The sequence below is a fragment of the Mustela nigripes genome, chromosome 9, assembly GCF_022355385.1.
Source record: "Mustela nigripes isolate SB6536 chromosome 9, MUSNIG.SB6536, whole genome shotgun sequence".
NCBI lineage: Eukaryota > Metazoa > Chordata > Mammalia > Carnivora > Mustelidae > Mustela > Mustela nigripes.
This window is the reverse complement of record NC_081565.1, coordinates 46,520,758-46,544,381: the sequence shown is the minus strand read 5'-3', so window position 1 is coordinate 46,544,381 and position 23,624 is coordinate 46,520,758.

Sequence of the window (23,624 nt, the reverse complement as noted above, 5' to 3'; positions counted from 1 at the left end):
TAAATGAAGAGATTGGGTGAGTTTGGGTGGCTTTGCTTCCTCCCACTGTGAAAGAAAGGTTGCTATGCCAGCTTTTGCCACACAGGGGCATTACCTGCCTTCTCTTTTGTGTTAGTCCTCTAAAGCAAGAGAATAAACCCCTAGAAACTCGTTTTTCATTACCTTTAAAAGGAAAACAATATATTAATACACAAAAAACCCATAAGAGCTAGTGGCCACTTACAAGTTATACATGATTTTTAAGCTAGAGAAATATTTTCCTGAGTAGATTATCACAGGCCAGCATGATCCTTTGCATCTTCTCAAGAGAGAAGCAATTATTTCTTTTCTAGCCATACCAAATTTCTTTATGTAAAATACTTCGATATTTTAAGAAAAGCTATGACCCTTATTTCAATAGAATTCTGGGCCGAATGGGACTTGGGGAAATAGTGCATCTCATTGGTGGCAACTGCCATCTGAAAGAGAACACGCGGCTCTCATCAGAGAATAGTCGTGCTAGAAATGTGTTTTGAAAATGTGGTCTCTATTCCCTGCTGTCACTCCCTGTCCCCCTCTCCCCCCCCCCACCTCCCCCATTGCTGGTGCATATGCTCTCGCTGCTTCCTTAACACACATAATATCAGGTTTCAGAAAGAGGAGAGAGATGAGGAAGAACTAGAAAGAACAAAACCCTAATAAGATCCTGTGTTTGTACAATACTCCCAGTACAAGTGGCACATGCTTGATTCCTCATATCTAATACAAGGTAATGGAGATGATTATCCAGTCCAGTTTGAATCTGAATCTAAATATGATCCTAATTAAGATCATGATCACAAGATTCACACACGCACAATACTTTCAAGCAGAGCCTAATTAAAATAGCACTAAAGAGACAGTCTTCTGACATTTCCTTTTAGAAAAAAAGCATCAACACAGCTGCAGAGAGTTGTTCTCTAGAAGTTCCTGTAAAAAGGAACAGAAATGCAATGGCTCCCATGCAGTGGCTAAGCCACAAGCTCAAATTAAAATGGGCAAGTGTCTTCTTTTCCCCCCATTCCTGTGGGTTAATTGCACCTTGGTGTTCTCATTGCCCTTCAGTCACTGGGCGAGTGAATAGTTGATCACATATTCAATTTGGGTTTGGGGGAGCTGGTTAATTTCCTTACATGACCTCAAACCTAGTATTCCATTTCAGAGATATTAAAATATTTTCATGCCAATTGACACTGAAAATTTATGATAATTACATTTTTTTCCTGCTTTTCTTCATCTTTACTCTTTTTCAACAATTTCATTCCTACTTCCCCTTCCACTGTTTGCCACCATCTCCCTTCTAAACACTTCTTCCCACTGTGGTATTTGAAACCATTACTTAGCTCTTCTTTGGGGAAGATGTAGAACTTGCCCCAAGGCTGTGCCAAATCTTGTTAAGGCCAGCACTTGTTAGGGCCACAGATAGGCTCAGGGCTGCTTGGTCTTTGGTACTACTGTATGGGAAGGGAATGTTTACTGGTGTAATTTTGGGAAAGTGTGAGAGCATTTATGGCACTGCGTTGGATTCTAGTTTGAGAGCATGATGAACATAGGAATCTTTGGCACTTAAATGGGCTTCCAGTCTATAGGCTGGACAATCAGATCTCTGGCACTCCCTGAGGATTCATAGGTGACCAAAAGCATTTTATTTTATTCTCTAAACTGGATTAAAAAAAAGAAGAAGGAATTCTTTTCTACACTCTGGTTCCATCCCAGGAATTCTTGGATTTTACAGTGCCTGATTCTGGCACAGACTCCTCAGCTTTCAGCTTTTATCTTGTTTCTCCCATGTCTGATTCCCCCAGATTCATGTTGCAACTGTATTCACCAGACTGCTCCCAGATACAGGCTCAAAAAGACCTTAGTTTCCAAGCCCATCTGGATAGACATATTTATAGTTCTACCACACCCCCACCACCTTGGAATTAATTCATGCACTCAGAATCTGGAAGCCAGTCTGCACAGCCAGGCTTCTGTGTTACTCTTCTAATTTCTTTTACCACCAACAAACATTGGATATTGACTCCTAATTTTTAGTACTTCCCTCTCTCCCACATATCCTAGTAAAGGTCTTAGATGTATGATGCAGGGTGAAGCTTCTATCTAGGTACATTTTCCCACCTAGTACCTATGAATTCCATCCCTCCCACCCCCCACCTCAGTCCAGCTCAACCTCATCAAGGAATGGAACCTGCACTGAGTTCTGAGTGATTGGAGGAGTTGGGACCATATTTTTCTTCCTACCTTCTTTTTCTCTTCCATCCTTGATAGAACTGATAGTATACTACTGTGAGTAAAGCTAATAGTGACTACCATTTACAGAATATTTACAATGTATCAGGAACTGTATACAAGCTACCTCATTAAATTTCCCCCTAGTCCTCCACTAGAGGTTATTATTATTATTTTTAAAGATTTTACTTATTTGTCAGACAGAGGTCACAAGTAAGCAGAGAGGCAGGCCGAGAAAGAGTGGGAAGCAGGCTCCCTGCTGAGCAGAGAGCCTGACGTGGGGCTCGATCCCAGGACCCTGAGCCGAAGGCAACGGCTTTAAACCACTGAGCCAGCCAGGCTCTCCAACAGTGGAGGTTATTGAGAGAACTCCTTGCATCTCGTAAGTCACAGAACTGTAAGTTAACTTTAGTTCTCTTCCAAATCCCACATGCTTTGCACTCTGCAGCACTGTCCTGGGGCAAAGGGAGACGAAGCTGTCAAGACCACAGTCTAGTTGAGTCAGGCATATGAGCATTTCACCATGTGCAATGCAAGCTAAAATATACTATAATGAACAAGTAGATCCAAAGTGCACAAAATGCCTTAGGAGGAAGATGAAGAAGAGAGAATTCTTGCTGGACCAGACAGTGAGGGAGGGTACTGTCATGGTGATAAGTTCTGAGAAGTTTTATTTGAGCTGGCCTTTGAAAGTGAGGTGAAATTCATGAAGTGGAGAATGGAGTAAGTACTTAGGGTTGTTTGTACATTTGTGTGTATTTGTTTTTCTGTAACTTATTGTCATTCTTCTTAGAGACCTTTTCAGTCCCCTTCTAGATAAGAAGTTTCTTTCTCTTCTCATTTATGACCCCTTATTTTTCTTCTTTCTTCTATGCACTTGTGTTAACCTAATGCTTCAGACCTAAAACTACTTAGTTTATAACACTAAGTTACCAGAGAAATGGAATAAGACAATTATTTTGCACTCCAGTTTTTCTTTTCTTTTGTTTTGTGTGAATGTTCTGTGATACTGACAAAGAATGGTTTACTTTCTATTTAGGTGTGTTGGAAGAGACACATAACAAAGGTAAAATTCACATGGCATCATGGAAAATTAGACAAAATTTTCAAAGAATGAAAATTATTTTAGTTGCAAATCTCTCTGTGATAAACTATTAATCTGGATGAAGTGTCTTGAAAATTATGAAAAATTATGTTGGAATTTTGGAGTTCCTAAAAAAGAAATGTGATTGAAGTCAATGAGGTTGGAAAAAAAAGATGGAGTATGACAAGTATTATTAGGGTTATTTTTTAAAAAAGAGAGTCAGATTATTGGACTGACAAAAGATAGACAAACTACATGCTTGTTGGGGAAGAATCTCCAAGTATATTTCTGAGAGTCAACATCTGAAGTATATATATGCTTTCTGTTTCTTTGTCTTATTAGAGATCTCATTAAAGATGGAGTCCATGGTTGAAAAAGTGTGAGCTTTACCAGGTTAAATAAAATTTTAAAAGTTTCTTCAGTTTACTTTGAGACTTTATGATTATCCAAGAAGCAGAAATAGTTTTGTAATATGTTTGACACAAACATATTTGTAGGTTAAAACCTGTGTGTGTGTGTGTGTGTGTGTGTGTGTGTGTGTGTGTATGAAAGGTCATGTGCAGCTAGTATACCTCCATATCTCACTTTAGGAAATGCCAATATAAAGAAAAATAATGCAAAACAGAGTTGAAAATAGAAACTCTTTGGGGAATTATAATTGTTCAAAGTAAGAAAATATTGAAAGGAGGTTTGATAAAGCATGTATTAACCTCTAAATCTAACACATCATTCTAACTATATTGTAGAATCTCCTCTTCTTCCTTTTCAGTGAAGCTTGCCATTATTATGTCAGCCCATGCCAATATCTCAAACTTCTGAATTTCTGTAGTTCAAATGATTAATCCGGGCACTTAGCATATGTTGTATATTTACTTATTTTTCCATGTGTACATATCATCTTGCCAAGTGCCCTATGAGATCTTATGGAACAGAAGCCTTGGCATGGGTTGATATTAATAATTTATATTGATTGTTAGGTCAATCACAAATTTGAATATTCTTTTCCATCAAATCTTGTGTCAGACAATGTATTCCATTTGATGTCTCAGAATAAGGGTTATTTCATATACACATTTTAAAACTTAAAGTTCTAGTATAGTGCCTTATAAAAATTGAGACTTCAGTAGTTATCTGCTAATTATAATTTAAACATGGTGATAGGTACTTCCTGGTTTCAGGAAGGAAAAAAAGAAGGAACTAGAATAGAATTTAGCCATTGAAACTAAGTCATGTTAAGTTATCTATACCCATAAGATGCAAACCCAAATGTTAGTAGTGATGATCACTTTTGTTTTATTTTGGAGGGGGTAAATTTATTGTTTTAAAATTTCTGTATTTTCTCTGTGAACATGGCTCACATTTCTAATCAGCACAAAAATAAAGGTATTTCATTTCTTTAATCATTAAATTTATACTCATCTAGTGCTTACTAAGTGCCAGACAATATGCTTGACACTGGTGATATCTCAGAAATCAGGATAGACATGGAGTTCTTGGCTTCATGAACTGTATACTTTAGTGTGGAAGACTAATGTTAAATGAATATTTAATTAATTAAAAATGATATGAGTGCTGCATGGTTCTATCAAATCATATATATGAGATATCAAGAGTAGATTCCCTTAGGAAATGATTTTTAAATTATGATCTAATGATGGCTAGAATTTAGCTAAGCTGAGACTTGAGTAGCATCTTCAAGATCTAGAGTTAGGAAGAAAATATTGTATTCAAGAAGCTGATACAAAACCATGGTGTAGGGAGTCTGCCAGGCAGTATCAGAAGAGAAGCCTGAAGAGGCTGACAGGGGCCTAATCACATAGGCCTAGCAAAGAACTTTTTCCTTGATTTTAAGAGCAATAGAATGACAATGAAAGTGTTTTTTTTTTCTTTTTTCTGTTTTTTGGGGGGTTTCGGGGGTTAGTGTATATCTTAGCTAGATTTTAATTTATTTTAAAAAGCCCACTCTGTGTATAATGGAGAATGAGTATGGGTGGGCATAAAACAAAGCAAAATAAACCAAAAAACACCAAGGTGCATAAAAGAGAAGACGGGATGATATTGAATAATCTAGGTAAGGAATTCACTAAAGTGAAAACTTCACATCTGAACACCAACAGCTTCCACAGATGTATGCTCTTTGGGAATTCCATGTGCTGGTGTCAGCCCTGTCTGGGGTAGCACTAGCTCAGGTGGTTAACAGCATGGGGACCTGGAGTCGGATTATTTGGTTTCAAATCCTATTTCCACCAGAACACTTGGGCTGCCTTGGGGAATTTATTTAACTTATTTTGGCCTTAATATCCTTAATATCCAGTAAAATAAGAATAGTAACAACAGTAATACTCAGAGTTATTGACAGGATCAAATGAGTCAATATATGCAAAGTACTTAGAACAGGGCCTTGTCACAGAGTAAATGCTATATAAATATTTTCTCTTATTATAATTATAGTCATAGACACATTCAAAAAATTAGAGGAGAATGTGTGGATTTGGTGATTACTTAGATGGGGCAGGGAGTAGGATGGTTTTGTAGAGAGAGAGAGTCAGAGGTAACTGCTAAAACTGTGTTAAAAAAGTAAGTGCATGATCCACCTGTTCACAGAATAATGGAGACAAGAGGAGGAACAGGCTTGGGGATCAAGCTCATGAATTAATTTTGGGATATGTTGGGTATGAAGTGCCTATAAGATATCCAAGGGGATAAATTGAGGAGGCAGTGGAATATATACAGTTACATTTTTGTTTAGAAGTGGAGCCTTGATTGGAGATATACCACCAGAGAATACATTGTAATTTAATCCATGAGATTATAAAATAACTGACACACACACACACACACACACACACACACACACACACACACACAGATTGAGAATAACTATAGAGGGAGAAAATATATTGGCCAGGGATTTAGCCCCTAGAGTTTTAACAAGAAATATCTTTGCAGCAATATAGATTGTGACACAGTTAGTATGGATTTATTTTTAGAGGTACTTTGTAGACCTTTAAATTCTGTTATTATTTAGAAACATTTTATAGGGAAATGTCTTAAAATCTATTGGTACGTGATTTAATTTCTACTCTTTGGTCACCTATGATTTGAAATGTACAGCTACCTTTCCACAGATGTGGTACCAATACATCTAATGGAGATCATGACTCTGAATAGTGGCACAACAAATGGTTCCAAGGTGGCTAGCCTATGGACTCAGCTAATTGTAGGTGGGACAGATAACTTCTGTAACTACCCATTTATCACTCATCGAGGGTATTCTGAACGCTTTTTCTAAACAACTGTATGCCCTAAAGTTTAAATGAATTGTTGCTACATTACAATCTTTCCTTGTCCTTACCTTTCTCAGCTGCTGATTATATTGAGAAAGTTCAGTGTTAGTGAATAATAATTTAAGTTTATATATTGTGGTAACTTTCTCCTGAAAATCTCAAAGCACTGTGCACGATTTGCCTCAATTATCTGATTCTGTACTTGCACTTACAACTATTCCTCTCATTTTATTCTCTGACTTTCAGATGCTTGTTATTCTCTTCCCAACTGCAATTTCCTTATGAATCCCTTTGCCTTGAAATTTTCCAAGACTGCTTAACAGGAGTGCCATATTTAGCTTCTAAATGTGTCTAATTCTCCTATACAAGACTGTTCTCTTTTCACTTGGCGTCAAGGGATTGACTCAAAATAACTATCCTTTTGTTACAAAGAAAGAGGAGCAGAACCAAAGAAATTCACTAAAATGGAGGCTTCACAATCAATTTAAAAAGAAAAGTCATAAAATGTCTGAACACCAGCAGCTTCCAGTGGCAGTTTGGAGGCCCTCTATTTGCTCTTTGGGAATTCCATTCGGAAAAACTGATTTGATTTATGATGTCACATTGGGTGAGGGGGAGGGGGTTAAGTACTAGCTTCAAATTTAGATTGGAGTCACAGCGATTGAAGCTATTGTAAAGCTTATTTTTAGCATACACTCTTGTATAGCTTTCTTATTTAGTACTCTATCATCAATGCAACATTTATCATATGCTTTGTTTTTTTATACTTGTTTTATTTCCCTTTATTAGTTTTAAAATATCCTCTTTTAAGACAACTTGCATTTGTTTGTTTCTCTAATAGCCTGATATAGCCTTTTAACAAATACCTAATGCATAAATATTAATTATGGAACAGCAAACCTTTGTTTCACTTTCAAAATCAGAACTAATCCAAGTAATCTTAAAAAAGAGGTCTAGAAAAAGCACCAACATAGTTGTTCCTCTAGGCAAGCCTTTTTAAGCAGGTTGAAGGTTAACTTTTTATTTACCACTCCTTTCCCTTGGACAAAGGGATTCTTGAAATTGCAATGCGAATAATTTGGAATGTTTTTCTCCTGGCATTGATTGGCTAATACTACTGATAATAAAAATAAAATGGGTAGTATTTACTGAGAGTTTACTATAGCTTAAAGTATGGATCATGGTAGGAACTCAAATATTTGCTGAAAGAATAAATATACAAGGCAGTATATTAAGCACTTCGTGGACTTGATCTCAATTAAGCCTCATTAAACTGCCCCCCAAAATATGATTTCATACCCATTTCTCACAATAGGAAAATAAAGCTCAGAGAGGTTATGTGTATTGCCCAAGGTTACACTATAGTGACAGAGATGACTCCATGAACTATCTGGAATGACTTTCTCCACACAATCACAGAATCTGCTCAAATCTTACATAAAGGCAGAGTACTCCCAGGCTGCAAATGTCTTCTCATAGATCCAGGGAAATTAATAAGAATTTTGTGCTCCATCTTACTCTAATCCTATCCTAGCCCTTTGGGAAGCAAACCAGGTAATTTATTGTTTCACTTCCAATGGGAACAAGATCAAGTATGAAGGGAGAAAATGAGAGAAGAAACTAAAGCTGTAGAATAAAAGCAGACTGAAAACATGCTAGGCAGTGTAATATATCTCTCCATTCCACTTTACCTACAATAAAAATATTAAAGAACCTGTCAGCTAGATCATGAAAGTTATTTCCATCATGACTAACCTGTAGGATCTGTTCTATTCTTTTCTTTGTTTGGGTTAAAAGCCACAAGCTGTGACCCAAGGCAGCTAGAGGGTTTATTACATTTTCTTTTGTCCCTGTATACATAAATATGCTAGTTCTTCCCAAGAAGTGCTTGACTTGTTATTCTGTCCTAATCTTTTAGGCTATTATTCTCCAAAAAGATCTGAGATTTTATAAGAAGGATTTTCTGCTTTTTTGCTTGTTTGAAGTTCCTGGGTATCTCTTGATATTGCTTAAATTCTTAAAAGCATGTGCTTTACATGTGTGTGTGATCTTAACATCTCGTCTGATTAAGAACATTTATTATTGTGTTACTAGACTTTTATAAAATACTCAACTGAACACTTGATTCTTCCATGTAATTGATAATCCATAATCAAAAGAGTTTGTTGAGAAATAATTACTGGATTACTGGACAGTCATCAGTTTTTTTTTCCAATTAACAGAAAGAGAGGACACCTTCACCCCCACTGGACAAAGTCAAGTAACAAGTTTCCTGACTTCAAAAAAAAAAAAAAAAAGAAAAGAAATAGAGAAGAAGAAAATTGGTGCCAAACGATGCCTAATTATTATAATTTTAGCTGAAAAAATACAGTAAATGATATTATATATCTCAATTTATAAATCATGATTATCAGTTATGAGTATTACTATTAACTATATTAAAGAACCTTTGAAAGTAGGAAGTCTTAGAGATCATTTATTCCAACTTTTTAATTTTATAGGTAAAGAAATTATTGAAAATGCTAATAATCACATAGGTAATAATTGGTAAAATAAGCTTTGAGGTTGTGAAGATGACCAATATTTCTTAGAATATTAAATTTTTACATATTATACATGTTACATTATTAATAATTTGGGGAAGTAGTGGCATGATTTGGAATTTCTGCATGAAATCCTCCTATGGTAGGACAGGTCTCTTGGTAATTGTGGCCAGTAGGAAACTTGAAGTATGGAGTTACCCAACTAGTGTGGCTGTGAATCAAATAAGAGAGAAAATTACATAAAATGGGATTACTTTAAGGATGTTGTAGTCTAGTGGAGAGATCCTCAAGTGAATCAACAAAGACAGGGGCCAGAAGGTAAGTATAGTAGAACATTATTCTCTAGATATGAACAAGATTTCCTTGAGAAGGCAAAGCTAAAAGTAAGTTTTGAAGTACAAGCAGGAGTTTGCTCAATGAAAGAAATAGGAAATGGTATTTATAGCAGAGGGAGTAGCGCACATAAAGACAAAGGAATATAAAACACTTTTGTGAAATTCTAAGTAGTCTGTATGACCCTGTGCACTGTTAATTTATTTAACAATTTTTTTTTTAAATATCTGTCATGTGCTGGATATATTTTATGTTCAAGACAGAGAACATTTCCTGTTTACATTTTAGTGTAAAGAGGCTCACAATGAACTGTTATGATATGTTAGATGGTAATATAATGAAAAAAAGGCAGAGAAAGGAGGAGAGAAAGAACCAAGGCATGGAGGGAGTACATGAATTGCCATGTCAAATACAGTGGTCAGGAAGGCCTCTTAGATAAAGTGACTGTATCCAAGAGTAAATACCTGAAAGAAAGAAGGAAGGAAGCAGATATTTGGTAAGGACCCCTCTGGTCCAGGGAAGAACAAGTACAATGACTCAGAGACAAAAGCATGCTTAGTGGATATGAGTAACATCAGGGAAGCCACGGGGTCCAGAGTCGAATGACAGAAGAGGTGATGAGTGAGATGCTGAGTGGATGAGGAGGAGAACAGTCAAGTATGAGGTGCAGGGGAGAACAGCGGAGCCAGGCTACGTAGTGTCACACAATCAGTTGTAAAGATTTATGCTTTTACTCTGAGTGACACGAAGTCTATCGGAAGGTTTTAAGCAAAGGAGCATTGTAAATTTATGAATTATGTTTTAAATGATTGTCCTGGCTGCCCTGGGGGAAGAGTGGGACCAGAGAGTCCATGTGAGAGGCTTTTCAGTAATTTAGAAGAGTGATGATGGTGTGTTGGACCGTCTACCGTCTACCAGGTGGTAGCAATGGAGATTGAGAAGTGGTTGGATTCTGGATGTGTTTTGAAGATAGAGCCAACAAGATTTTCTGATAGACTGGAAACAGAGTGTGAGAGAAAAAAAAAAGTCAAGATCCTATTATTTTGGTTTGAGCAATTGGAAAGATGATGAGGCTGTTTACCAGAATGATAAGGACAGGTGCAAGCTGGAAGAGGTGGTGCATAGAAACCAGGCATATGGTTTGGAAGATGCTATTTTTAAGATAACTATTAAGGATCCAAGTGAAAATTAAGTTACCACTTAGTATTTGAGTCTGAAGTTTAGGGGAGACTTCAAGGCTAGATATTTAAATTTAGAATTCATTAGCCTATAGATGGTATTTATGTCTACAGAGCATATTCATGTGGAAAGCAGTATGGTATCACATGCTATGCAGCCAGATTGGCTCTGAACATAGTCTGTGCAACCTTGAACAATTAACTTAGCTGTGCTTTAGTTTCTTCCTCTAAAAAATAGAAATGATAACAGTTATAATTTTTTTGGGAAGCTTAGTTGTCACTTATAAAGCAATTTAAAAAAGCAGTGTCTGGCACAGAATGAATGATCAAAAATATTAGCTACATTTATTATATGTGGGTGTTATGGCATGAGATACATATACTGGGGTAATATTTTTAATACTAAAATCATTTATTTTTAATTTCCTCTAAATAATAGGGCCTTCTCCATGCTATGTATTAAGAACATGATGCCCAAAACAAATGAATCTTTGTTGAGCTCTGAGATTTAAAGCTGATTTTCTCGTGTTCTTAGTGATACCATGGGCTTGTTAACTAAGCTTTGGTGAAAAAGAAAAGGGATTTTTGCATTCCAAAGCTTCTCTTTATAAATTAAAAATAAAATTCTAGGAGGCCTGAAAATGGAGTCATACTATAAGCCATTTTCAGAGATGATATAGGACTTAAATGGATTAAATTGCAATAACTATATGGCTTCAGGGGATCTACAGTGCCAGCTAGATGTAAGGGGAAGACCTAGTCAATGGGGAAGGTGGCTGAGTGCCTTGGGAGTAATCATCTGGCATTGTTTGTGCCAAGATCATGCCTGCTGATTTATACCAGCTGTAGACACTCCAGCAGATAGTAGAGGGACAGAAATCAATGCCCAAATCCTAGACTAACTGGAGCAGCAAAGGAGAACAATTCCGGGATCAAACTCACCTACTCCCCTTCCATGATGGTATATCTTCTTCCTTATTCCAAGTCCATTTTGGACTATGAAGTATAAATTACCTATTTCCATGGCAGAGACTGATTCAAACTTGATTGCATTAATTTGTTAAGTCTAAGTTGTTTTTCTTTTATATCAGTGGGGAGGCAAGTGATGCTTTTATTGAAAATAAGGCAAATTTGATATATTACAATTTGGTGTGTGTATATATTCAATAGACAAGACAAGGAGAGTAAGAAGAGAGTATCCAAAGATTATCTTGGGCCATTTTTTGAACCATTAAAGATAAGCCATTTGAAAAAGATGTCTATATCTCAGATTGCAGCATGAGGGAAAGACAAGAAAGAAACTGATGTTAGAGACAAGGATGCCAATTGAAGTTATAATAGGTAACAATTAAAAAAAAAACTTCTCACAGTAATAGAATTTCTGATATTTGAGTAATATATGTTTATCTAGAGTAAATACTTCATTTTCCAGCCCACTTTACCAGTCACATGGTTGAAGGAGATGTTAATGGAAATAGTATGCTTAATTTATGGGGAATATCTTTACAGGGAGATTCTACTTCTCTTCCTCTTTTCTGCTTCCTGGGAAATCAGTAATGACCAGAGAGCTCTGGCAACCATCTTGTACTATGAGATGTCCTTAGTGGAAGGAAACCATGTACATCTGAGCAGCAAGATAGGATGGATGCTAGCTGCCTTATATTCTGGAGTATTCTAACATCCCTTGATGACTACCTCTACACTTTTTGAAAACTTCTATGTTATTTTAGTTGCTCTTGAAGATTTTTTTTCTATTTTTTTATAGTCAAGAATAATATATTATAATAAAATGTACTATAATAATGTATATAATAATATAGAATATAATAATAAAATATTTATTGGGGAACATTAGAAAAACACAAAGAAATATATAAAATAAAATGTAAGCCATGCATAATTTCACCATGAAGAACTTTCTATTGTTATTCTTACTGTTTGTTTTGCTTTATTTCAGTCTTTTCTCTTGAACTTTTGTAAAAATAGTGTTTTCAACCCTCCACTTTAATCACTGATAGAGCTTTTCTTTTTCTTTCCTTTTCACAGTGATGTGGTCATCATTAATGCTGCTTATTACAATGCTAAGTATTACAGTGTTTTTGCCTTCATGGTAGGATTGCATTTCTTGGCATACTGTGATTGGTTGGCCTGTGTGTCCATTCTGGCCAATAATTGTGGGCAAGAGCAATTTGTGCAGTTTGGGGTCCAAGAATTATATTGTCAATTTGAGTCCTTTTATAGCTTTCTTTACTTTCTGCCACAGAAACCTATAATGTCCCAGCTAGTTATAGCTTTGTCAGTCTACATCACAAAGCAAGCATGGTCTCCATTTTAACCTTGGTGGCCAAGTAGTGGGATAAGGAAAAAAAAAAAAAAGATAACTTTAAGGCGCCGAGATCTTTTATTATTCAGCATAAGCTAGCTATGACAATAGGATGAATAATAATAATACAGGTATATTAGAGTTCTCAAAAAATATATATAACCCTGAACTATTAGGATTGAAATAGATTTAGATAGAGTTATAGGTAAGAGGAGATTTTATTATAGGAATTAGCTTATGTGATTATAGAAGCCAAGAAATCACAGGCTCGACTTTCTGCAATCTTGAGAACCAGGAAAACTTGTGGTGTGATTCAGTTCAAGTCTAAAGGCTTGAGAACCAGGGGAGGTGAGGGAGAAAAGGGAGACCTTAAGATTCGGTAAGTCTTAGACCAAAGGCCTAGATCCCCAAGCATCAATGTTTAAGGACAGTAGAGGATGGTTGCCTCAGCTCAAGCAAAGAGAGCAGATTCCCCCTTCCTCTGCCTTTTTGTTTTATTTAAGCCCTCAGTGAATTGAATGATGCCCATCTGCATTGGTGAAAGAGATGTTCAAATGCTAATCTCTTTTGAAGACACCCTCACAGACATACCCAGAAATAATGTTTACCAGCTGTTTGGGTATCCTTTAGGTCAGTCAGGTTGACACAAGGAATTAGCCATCACAATGTGTGAAGTGCTATTTGGTATAAATTCTGAAATCCTCACAGGCATTATCTCACACAACTTGCCTCTTCGCTGCTGCATTCTAGCTCTCTCTGTGGTCCCTTGGTTGTACCATGTGGCTTCCTATAGTACTGCGCTCAAGCACACTGTTGACTCAATTTGGAACATTTGCCCTCCCCTCCCTACCAGGTGTGTCCTTGATCCTTGAGATTTAAGTATTTAAATATTTATTTAAATGTTATTTGCTTTTCAAACCTTTTTCTGAACTCTCTGGATACCTTCTGATTAGTTGTTATTACCATGGTAATTAAATTATTCATTATGTAATTAAGTGTTTAACTCTTTATCTTGCACTAAAATATAAACTTTATGAAAGCAGGAATTATATGTTTTGCTTACTACTTTTTCCCTGATATTTAGAATGGAAAGTGAACACTAGAGTTCCTTTCTTTTCCTTTCTTTTGAATTTCTAAATTATAGTATCTTTTTAAATTTGGAGTTAAGTTGCCTTTTAAGAAAAGATGAATTTACTCAGTTTGGAATAAATAAGAATGATGTGTTAAGAAAAGAGGATATTAAAAACAAGTTTCGTATTTACCTGAACAAAAATGATAATAAACATGATAGAGGGGCGCCTGGGTGGCTCAGTGGGTTAAGCCGCTGCCTTCAGCTCAGGTCATGATCTCAGGGTCCTGGGATTGAGTCCCGCATCGGGCTCTCTGTTCAGCAGGGAGCCTGCTTCCCTCTCTCTCTGCCTGCCTCTCCATCTACTTGTGATTTCTCTCTGTCAAATAAATAAATAAAATCTTAAAAAAAAACATGATAGTAGTTCTGTGGATATCAGTTTTAATGGTAGATACTGAGAATAGGATATTGTTGATTTTGGAAACCAAGGATGGTTTGCTTTCCTAAGAGTAACCAATAAACTTTTAAGTAAATGAAAATCTGAATCACATATATAGTATTCACCTATCAGATGAAAGAACACTTTATTATTTTAGGTATTCTACAGATGCAGTCCAAATCTTATGAGAAGCATCTCATTTTTGCAAACCACAACCTGAATTTTAAAATATGAATGCCACAAAGATAGAGTGACTAGAGAAGTTGTTTTAGTTTTGTAAGTTTCTGTTAGATTTGGTAAGTAGTTTCCTATGTTTATGGGATTTTTTTTAAAAAATTACATTTTTAGCTTCAGGGCAGATGACAATAACTTAACTGGCTTGCCTATTGAGTGACTTCTACTTTCATCTCTTTGGCCAGGACAGTGTCAGATATTTCTTTCTAGCTCCAAGGGTAGCATGGAGGTTAATGTTTTTAATTGAATACTTTGCCATACAGAATAAAACTGAAGTTGTGAATTAATAAGGAGGGAGAAGATGGTTATTGGGCAAACAATTATGTATGTTTGCTGTGATATCTTTTAATAATCAATTATAATTTTTAATAACAGTAATAGCAAGCAATGATAACACTTGTCAGAAATGCTTTATTGTTTATTAAATCATTCAGGCTGCACAGCAGATTACTGAAGAAGGAATTATTATTGACCCCTTTTATGGATGAGGAAACTAGACTGACAGAATGATTAAGTAACTTGCTTTATGTCACAGTGTTATATATGCAATGGTCATGCAGGTTTTGAATCTAGCAGCCTGGTTCCAGATTGTGATCTTAATTATTCTACTAAAAATATTTAAAGGTATGTGAATATATGTCTTAAAGCCCATGCAGGTATATTTGTATGTTTTAAGGCTAAATATTAAGCCTTAGCTAGTATTGAGAGTACAAAGCTCATTGGAAAGAGCCATTATATGTTTTTGTTTAATTTTAAGGCCTTTTAAAAATAATTAATTAATTAACTACTAACTAATTAACTTAGAGTAAGTGGAGGGAAGGGGAGAGGGAAAGAAAATCCTAAGCAGATGCTGTGCTCATATAGAGTGATTGAGCCAACACAGTGATTGAGTCATGACTTTGAGGTCATGACGTGAGCCAAAATCAAGAGTTGGATACTTAACTGACTGAGCCACCCAGGCACCCCTAATCTTAACTCTTATAAAATCTCTTTTAAACTATTTTAAAGAACAAAATTTTCAGTGAAATGATTAATAGAATTAAAGCTCACATGGACTGGAATAGAATTGGTGCTACACAAGATGCAGTATGGAAATACAAGATGGATAGCATGAAAGCACGTCTTTCTCTTACCCTATTATGAGTCTCTAGTCTCCCTTCCCAGAGGCAGTTATTCTCTTGTCAGAGACTCTTATTATCCACCAGTTCCCAAAGTTGCTTTTTTCCTTTCAGTAACTGACCATCTAAATTTTACCAGGCCACATGGAAGCTTGATTCTGCACTGCTCTTTCTAGCCTTACTAGCTTGTAGCTGCGCATGGACATTTGACTAAACCCCTGCCAAAGGGAAATTAGTAATGTGATGTGATATGTGTAAGTTCCAAATTATGTTTTTTTTTTTTTTTAAAGGAACATGATTTACTTTCTGTTTTTATTTCCCTCCATGGAATATGATGTGACTGAAGTGGTGGCGATCTACCTCAGTTATGTAGAATAAATGGAATTGTCCCTGGTTTAAAGCAGAATTTACCAATCTACTATCTACAGCCAACTCTGGACTGTTATTGAAGAGAGACATGAATTTTCCTGCTGTTAAAGTTAATGCACAGACTAAATTGCTGTAACAAAAGTCACCAAACTAAAAATAACTTTTCTTTGTTTTAATACCTAAAGTTATTTCTCAGTTCATTTGACAAAGACTAATGATGTTACATAAATACATGTTTTAGCTTCATAAATATCTTTAAAATTTGCCTTCAATTTCCAGCAGGAAACTCCATTGATCAAATTTCTCACATGTCAACACTCTTCATCAAGAAGTTTATTTTAACATGTTCTTTTCTTAAAGATAACATATGAAGAAGAAAAATTAATAAATTTGATTTTGCCTTTCTGGATGAAAGTTTGCCTTCAGTATTTTAGAGTTGGGTGTTATAATGTGGACTATTCATATGGATTGAGCCCTGCTTTTTAAATCTTTGTACATGGTACAATCTAAGGTTCTTGTATTTTCTAAGAGAGTAAACCCACTTTGTGGTGTGAGTGCGTTTGTGTGTGTGTGTGTGTGACTTTTTGTAGATGCTTAAGTGACCAAGACCAGACAAATGCTTCCTGCACTGAGAACCCTTTTTTTTCTTTTAATCAGTTTTACGAATATAGTTCTGGATATTTTTTTTTTTTTTTTTTTTTTTAGTTCAAATGAGTCTCAAACCAGCAAATTGACAAAGTTTGAAGTGGTTAGACCCACATTTGTTACAGAGCTCATGTCCAAGTCTGTTGATCCCATCTTCTATTATTTCCCACCTTTTCTGCTGAGAGAATTCAGGCATTTCCTCTCTCATCTCTGAGATCCTGCTTAAATTCCATGGGAAAGCAGGAGGAATTAAAAGACATGGATCAAAATATGTTCAATGTCTTTTTATGCACCATTTTATTTTTTTCATCTCTATTTCCTTAAACTTTTCATTACATGAGTTAGTGTTTGTTTTTGTAGTGGTTGCAATTGCTATTCATATATAGCCAAACACCTTGTAGAAAAGAAAAATGTGGTTCAAGGTCAATGTAGGATTATAAAAACTCATTAGAGAAACCACAATGAAAATAAGAATCTAAAGGCACATGGCTGTTCCATCCTAATACAGAAGATGAACATCTCTTTTTGTTTCTTACTAAGTACAGTGAGTTTTTTGTTGCTTATAATTTGCTAAAATCAGTTGGCAAGGATGGTAGAGAAAGTAAAATTCAACTCTTTTATTTTTTTAATCTTTTCTATGAGTTCTTATTTAGGAGGGGGTAAAGTATGTATATTTGATGGGCATAACAGTGAATATTATAAAGCTCCAGAATGTGATATATAGAACTGCATCCTTTTCACATCCACTGTTGGTAATGGAATATATAAAGTTGAGGGAGGGAAGTCAGTCACATTAAAGCTTCTATAGCAGATGTCAGTCCCAGATTTTGAAGAGTTACTGTAAACATGTTTAAGAAAGGACATTTTAAAAATTAACATATAATGTATTATTTGTTTCAGAAGTACAGGTCTGTGGTTGGTCAGTCTTACACAATTCACAGCACTCCCCATAGCACATAACATCCTCAATGTCCATCACCTAACCATCCTATTCCTATCACCCCCCTCCCCTCCAGGAACCCTCAGTTTGTTTCCTGAGATTGAGAGTCTCTTATGGTTTCTCTCCCTCTCTGGTTTCATCTTGTTTCATTTTTAAAAAGATCTCAACAGTTTCTTTTCATATATTTTGACTTCAAGTATGGAAATTTCTGGGTGAGCTTTGTTTAATGACCTTTTTCCCTCTTATTACCATGGCGGGGCCATGAACCCATTATTCATGAATTTAGCCACTATCTGGTTTGCACGAAAGTCAGGTGGCCGACATCTTTACCCAGAGGTTTAATTTTATAGAGTAGGGAGTTGCTGACCTGACACTTTTCTCTGCCATCTATACTGCTCTGCCTTTCTACCCTGTGGTGACTGTCACCACTGTCCACTGTGCCTCCCAGCACCTCTTAGAGATTTTAAGTGAGTTTTAAGAGAGCCATTTGCTTATAACTCAAAAGTTAGCAATAGTGTTCTTTAGGAGTGAACATTTTAAAGTAGTGCTCTATAGTTTTGGTGTTTTAAAATATTTTCTATAGATTTGTCAGTATTTATCTCTTAGCAATATTGATATACATTCATCTCTCTCCCCCCATCTCCCCTCCATACCCTCAGCTCTTGCATACCATTCCCTTCGCTTCTGTAATTTATCTGTCCTTCATCTGTAGCTATAGTGCCTTCCTTTCTCAGTATGTCTCAAGAGGGGTTGTATTGGCAGTTTGGGTGAGTGATGCTTTATTTAAGTGAAGAATATTGGTTCTTGAATTTTGACATTTAGGAACCCTGTCTCCCACTCACTAAATGCTATAGCATGCCAGTAGCCATTGGGAAAAGCAAAAACACCTCCTCACATTTTTAATACCTTCAGGGAGGAAGTACCATCCTTTGTTGAGAATCACTGGTAGACTGTAGCTCCACAAGGACACTGGTGGGGTATGTGTATTTCTGGTAATCAATTACTATTGTCTACTCTGTGGCTAGCATGTGTTGGATTTGGAAATGTATTCAAGTCATGACATGCATGCGAGCCAATTAGTGAATAAGCTGAGGCTCCAAATTTATTCATACCATAATTCTCACATGCAATAAATATATAGGTTCTTCATATTACCTGCAATTGTTCTGATTGTTTTTTTAAGAGATAATCCACTGGGTAACAGAGAAAGAATTTTATTCTCATTGTCTGATTTCACTGTAATTCAGCAATGTGTAACCCAAACTCTTCTTCAGACTTTCAAATTTGCTCCATTGCTAGGAAGTGCTTGAATATATAGTGAGAGGGAGAGAGGCTGATGGCATCCTCGCTGGCAGCAAAGAAAATAGAACCCTCCTATCATCCTCTTGTTTTCTAGATACTCATGCGATTTGCTCCTGGGTCTGATGCCTGTTGCACTGAAATTGATTGTTTCTAGTTGTATGGATAAACATATGGTTTTTCTCATAGAGCCTAGGGCTCTGGTACTTTTGGTCTTTGGTCTTGAAGTCCCCATCAGACATAGCTTCTGTTCTCTGGGTGCAGGGTGTTTTCTTAAAACTTCCTGTCTTGGGGCCACTGAGTAGTACAGTGGGTTAAGCATTCGACTCTTGATTTCAGCTCAGGTTGGGATCTCAGTGTCCTGAAATCAAGTCCCGTGTAGGGTTCTACGTTTAGCTCAGAGTCTACTTGTGATTTTCTCTCCCTCTGACCCTCCCTCCCCCTGGTGCTCTCTCTCTCAAATAAATAAATAAACTTTAAAAAATTGCTTCCTTTTCCCCATATATGCAAAGACTTTTTTTTTTTACACATAAGCTATTGAAAACCAGGACTGCTTCAGCTTTACCTTTCTACCTGACTTGTAATACTATCTCAGCTCTGATGCCTGGGTGCTGAATTGGAAATGTCAGCATGGTCCCTCCTTGCTCTGGTGCCATCACCTGAATATGCTTGACCACCACTGTACTTGTCTTGGAGTTTCTAAATTATATCCCTCTCCCACATCTTACTCCCAAATTCTCTGGGCCTGCAAAAGGTTAGAATTTTCTTCCTTCTTATCCTTCTCTGGACTACCCTTATGTAAACTGAGAATTGTGCCAAACATCTGTTTTAGTCATACCAGGATTTCAAACATATTTCTTGTTGCAAAATCCTATTTTAGGCAAAACAGCTGAATATTAACTATTTCTTTCTATTTTTGTTCTTCTTATTAATTTTAATAAACACGTCCCTGAACAGATGGGCTACCTTTGGCTTTTCAGGGAAGAAACTTATATTAGGGAAATGCATATATATGCAAATGTACATATGGAAACATATATAAAGAAAAACACATTGATTTATTTTTTTACTATTAACACTATGTGTGTACATAATTGTGTATACAGTGAACAAGATCACGTGAGATCTGTGAGTGTTATCTATGGAACATGTGGAAATTAAATTAAATCTGACACATAGTATAGTGTGAATGTAAATAAGGAGAGAGGTGGCACAATGAGGGAGGTGCATGTATACTAAATTTTTCTAACAACATGATATGATTTTAAACCGTATGAGGAGTGACTATTTATATAAAAGTATATAATGGCACAACACTATTATAGGGTCTCATTTTATTCTCTTTCCAAAATGTCACAGAAGATCTCGACAAACATGTAAAAATAAGAAAGACAAGATATAAGGAAGACATGTACTGCTGGTAGTAGTAATTTTACTATTGTTTAAAATGTATTCTATTTTCTAAGGAACAGGGGCTTTGTTGTCTGCTAGCGCTTACCACGGGAAGTGTGGAAGTAGTTGCCGAAAGGTTTGCAAGCTTTTTTTGAAAGGGAGAAAAAGTTAAAATTGGGGAAAAAATCCCTCCATATAACTTGTTTTCCCCTTCTACAAACTGGAAAAAGACCATCCTTATTCAGTTTTAAGAGCAGAAAGCCTCTCTAGAGCTTGTGAAGGACTGTGGTTTCTGGAGACTAGATGGAGAGTCATCACATATTGCAAAGTCTCTTCTCAGTCATTGCTTATTTTAAATTTAACAACTTTTTTTCTTTTACTTGATTTGTACTAATCCTGTTGAATAATGTTTATTTTTAGCTTTTGATTTAGATGTGAAATTGTGATTCAGGAAATGGGATTTTTCTCAAGAATTTTCTACACATATGTTTTTTATGTATCTGCTTGTAATGTAAAGTAATATATATTTTCAGAACTGTTTCCACATCCCAAATTTTCCCTCATTAACTCATAAAGTTTAGGTGGACCATTTTAAGAAGATGTGATCGGCAGAATAATTAAAGGTAATTTGGTTCATTAAGTACCAGTAGAGTTGAAACATATTTTTAAAAAGAAATAACATTTAATAATAGATTTTTAATGACTGTTTCAATCTCCTTACTGGTTATGGGTCTGTTCAGGCTTTCTATTTCTTCCTGGTTCAGTTGTGGTAGTTTATATTTTTCTAGGAATGCATCCATTTCTTCCAGATTGTCAAATTTATTGCTGTAGAGTTGCTCATAGTATGTTCTTATAATAGTTTGTATTTCTTTGGTGTTAGTTGTGATCTCTCCTCTTTCATTCATGATTTTATTTATTTGGGTCCTTTCTCTTTTCTTTTTGATAAGTCGGGCCAGGGGTTTATCAATTTTATTAATTCTTTCAAAGAACCAGCTCCTAGTTTCGTTGATTTGTTCTATTGTTTTTTTGGTTTCTATTTCATTGATTTCTGCTCTGATCTTTATGATTTCTCTTCTCCTGCTGGGCTTAGGGTTTCTTTCTTGTTCTTTCTCCAGCTCCTTTAGGTGTAGGGTTAGGTTGTGTACCTGAGACCTTTCTTGTTTCTTGAGAAAGGCTTGTACCACTATATATTTTCCTCTCAGGACTGCCTTTGTTGTGTCCCACAGATTTTGAACCATTGTATTTTCATTATCATTTGTTTCCATGATTTTTTTCAATTCTTCTTTAATTTCCCGGTTGACCCATTCATTCTTTAGAAGGATGCTGTTTAGTCTCCATGTATTTGGGTTCCAAAAAATAGAAATGGAAGGAAAACTTCCAAACTCATTTTATGAGGCCAGCATCACCTTGATCCCAAAACCAGACAAGGATCCCACCAAAAAAGAGAGCTATAGACCGATATCCTTGATGAACACAGATGCAAAAATACTCAACAAAATACTAGCCAGTAGGATTCAACAGTACATTAAAAGGATTATTCACCACGACCAAGTGGGATTTATTCCAGGGCTGCAAGGTTGGTTCAACATCCGCAAATCAGTCAATGTGATACAACACATCAATAAAAGAAAGAACAAGAAACATATGATACTCTCAATAGATGCTGAAAAAGCATTTGACAAAGTACAACATCCCTTCCTGATCAAAACTCTTCAAAGTGTAGGGATAGAGGGCACATACCTCAATATCATCAAAGCCATCTATGAAAAACCCACCGCAAATATCATTCTCAATGGAGAAAAACTGAAAGCTTTTCCGCTAAGGTCAGGAACACGAAAGGGATGTCCATTATCACCACTGCTATTCAACATCGTACTAGAGGTCCTAGCCTCAGCAATCAGACAACAAAAGGAAATTAAAGGCATCCAAATCGGCAAAGAAGAAGTCAAATTATCACTCTTCGCAGATGATATGATACTATATGTGGAAAACCCAAAAGACTCCACTCCAAAACTGCTAGAACTTATACAGGAATTCAGTAAAGTGTCAGGATATAAAATCAATGCACAGAAATCAGTTGCATTTCTCTACACCAACAACAAGACAGAAGAAAGAGATATTAAGGAGTCAATCCCATTTACAATTGCATCCAAAACCATAAGATACCTAGGAATAAACCTAACCAAAGAGACACAGAATCTATACTCAGAAAACTATAAATTACTCATGAAAGAAATTGAGGAAGACACAAAGAAATGGAAAAATGTTCCATGCTCCTGGATTGGAAGAATAAATATTGTGAAAATGTCTATGCTATCTAAAGCAATCTACACATTTAATGCAATTCCTATCAAAGTACCATCCATCTTTTTCAAAGAAATGGAACAAATAATGCTAAAATTTATATGGAACCAGAAAAGACCTCGAATAGCCAAAGGGATATTGAAAAAGAAAGCCAACGTTGGTGGCATCACAATTCCGGACTTCAAGCTCTATTACAAAGCTGTCATCATCAAGACAGCATGGTACTGGCACAAAAACAGACACATAGATCAATGGAACAGAATAGAGAGCCCAGAAATAGACCCTCAACTCTATGGTCAACTAATCTTCGACAAAGCAGGAAAGAATGTCCAATGTAAAAAAGACAGCCTCTTCAATAAATGGTGCTGGGAAAATTGGACAGCCACATGCAGAAAAATGAAATTGGACCATTTCCTTACACCACACACAAAAATAGACTCAAAATGGATGAAGGACCTCAATGTACGAAAGGAATCCATCAAAATCCTTGAGGAGAACACGGGCAGTAACCTCTTCGACCTCTGCCGCAGCAACATCTTCCTAGGAACAACGCAAAAGGCAAGGGAAGCAAGGGAAAAAATGAACTACTGGGATTTCATCAAGATCAAAAGCTTTTGCACAGCAAAGGAAACAGTTAACAAAATCAAAAGACAACTGACAGAATGGGAGAAGATATTTGCAAACGACATATCAGATAAAGGACTAGTGTCCAGAATCTATAAAGAACTTAGCAAACTCAACACCCAAAGAACAAATAATCCAATCAAGAAATGGGCAGAAGACATGAACAGACATTTCTGCAAAGAAGACATCCAGA